Here is a 2,714-nt window from a genome sequence, read left to right as displayed (position 1 = left end):
ACATCTATACATGACCACAGGAAAAACCATAGCCTTGACTAGACGGACCTTTGTTGGCAAAGTAATGTCTCTGCTTTTCAATATGCTATCTAGGTTGGTCATAACTTTCCTTCCAAGGAGTAAGTGTCTTTTAATTTCATGGCTGCAGTCACCATCTGCAGTGATTTTGGAGCCCAGAAAAATAAAGTCTGACACTGTTTCCACTGTTTCCCCATCTATTTCCCATGAAGTGATGGGACCGGATGCCATGATCTTCATTTTCTGAATGTTGAGTTTTAAGCCAACTTTTTCACTCTCCACTTTCACTTTCATCAAGAGGCTTTTTAGTTCCTCTTCACTTTCTGCCATAAGGGTGGTGTCATCTGCATATCTGAAGTTATTGATATTTCTCCCGGCAATCTTGATTCCAGCTTGTGCTTCCTCCAGCCCAGCGTTTCTCATGATGTACTCTGCATAGAAGTTAAATAAGCAGGGTGACAACATACAGCCTTGATGTATTCCTTTTCCTATTTGGAACCAGTCTGTTGTTCCATGTCCAGTTCTAACTGTTGCTTCCTGACCTGCATACAAATTTCTCAAGAGGCAGGTCAGGTGGTCTGGTATTCCCATCTCTTTCAGAATTTTCCACAGTTGATTGTGATCCACACAGTCAAAGGCTTTGGCACAGTCAATAAAGCAGAAATAGATGTTTTTCTGGAACTCTCTTGCTATTTCCATGATCCAGCAGATGTTGGCAATTTGGTTTTTGGTTCCTCTGCCTTTTCTAAAACCAGCTTGGACATCTGGAATTTCACGGTTCATATATTGCTGAAACCTGGCTTGGAGAATTTTCAGCATTACTTTACTAGTGTGTGAGATGAGTGCAATTGTGCAGTAGTTTGAGCATTCTTTGGCATTGCCTTTCTTTGGGATTGGAATGAAAACTGACCTTTTCCAGTCCTGTGGCCACTGCTGAGTTTTCCAAATGTGCTGGCATATTGAATGCAGCACTTTCACAGCATCATCTTTCAGGATTTGAAATAGCTCAACTGGAATTCCATCACTTCCACTAGCTTTGTTCGTAGTGATGCTTTCTAAGGCCCACTTGACTTCACATTCCAGGATGTCTGGCTCTAGGTCAGTGATCACACCATCGTGATTATCTGGGTCATGAAGATCTTTTTTGTACAGTTCTTCTGTGTATTCTTGCCATCTCTTCTTAATATCTTCTGCTTCTGTTAGGTCCATACCATTTCTGTCCTTTATTGAGCCCATCTTTGCATGAAATGTTCCCTTGGTATCTCTAATTTTCTTGATGATATCTCTAGTCTTTCCCATTCTGTTGTTTTCCTCTATTTCTTTGCATTGATCGCTGAGGAAGGCTTTCTTATCTCTTCTTGCTATTCTTTGGAACTCTGCATTCAGAGGCTTATATCTTTCCTTTTCTACTTTGCTTTTCACTTCTCTTCTTTTCACAGCTATTTGTAAGGCCTCCCCAAGACCGCCATTTTGCTTTTTTGCATTTCTTTTCCATGGGGATGGTCTTGATCCCTGTCTCCTGTACAATGTCATGAACCTCAGTCCATAGCTCATCAGTCACTCTATCTATCAGATCTAGGCCCTTAAATCTATTTCTCACTTCCACTGTATAATCATAAGGGATTTGATTTAGGTCATACCTGAATGGTCTAGTGGTTTTCCCTACTTTCTTCAATTTAAGTCTGAATTTGGCATAATAGTCTTACCTAATAAGCAAATCCAGATAAGAACAGCACAAAAATAGGAACTTACTGACTAGCCTCTCTCATGAGCAAAGACAAAAAAAAATCTGAACTAATACTAAATTCAATCCAGCAGTTAAAATATATCATGGCCAATTTGAATCTATTGACAATATGTTAATGTTGTTTCAGCTGCATTAATTTAATTAGCCATATTAATAGATTACTGGAAAAATATGTTTCTCACAAAATATACAAAAAATTTTAGTTAAAATTCAGCATTCATTCATATCTAGCACACCAAGAATATTAGTGAAATACCTTTATCTGATAAAGGATTTCTACCAAAAGCTTTCAGTATCATTCTTAATGGTGATGTGTTAGCAGCATTCTTTTAAAAATCAAGAATGCCTCCATCATAGTTCTACTCTTTGGAGTAGTCAGGACAATGTTTATTTTTATGCTGACCCAATGGATTTTATAGTTAAATTTTTAAAATAAGAGAGCCTAGCAAGTTGAGTGCAGAGAAGGCAATGGCACCCCACTCCAGTACTCTTGCCTGGAAAATTCCATGGATGGAGGAGCCTGGAAGGCTGCAGTCCATGGGGTCGCTAAGAGTCGAACACAACTGAGTGACTTCACTTTCACTTTTCACTTTCATGCATTGGAGAAGGAAATGGCAACCCACTCCAGTGTTCTTGCCTGGAGAATCCCAGGGATGGGGGAGCCTGGTGGGCTGCCGTCTATGGGGTCGCACAGAGTCAGACACGACTGAAGCGACTTAGCAGCAGCCGCAGCAGCAAATCGAGTGACTATATCAATGAATAAGTACCTTAAAACTTAAACAACTTAAAACTCTATTTAAAGTACTGCTCACACTAGCATCAAAAAATGTTATTTAGAGAAGGTACTTGACAAAAGAAGTGAAGATCTTCATAGGGAAATGAAAGGTACTGAGAAAGACCCAAATGAAAGAAGACATCCCCATGTTCACTGAGGAGTCCCGACTGCAGA

Source organism: Bubalus bubalis, chromosome 4, assembly GCF_019923935.1.
Source record: "Bubalus bubalis isolate 160015118507 breed Murrah chromosome 4, NDDB_SH_1, whole genome shotgun sequence".
Taxonomy (NCBI): domain Eukaryota; kingdom Metazoa; phylum Chordata; class Mammalia; order Artiodactyla; family Bovidae; genus Bubalus; species Bubalus bubalis.
This window is presented reverse-complemented; position numbering follows the sequence as displayed.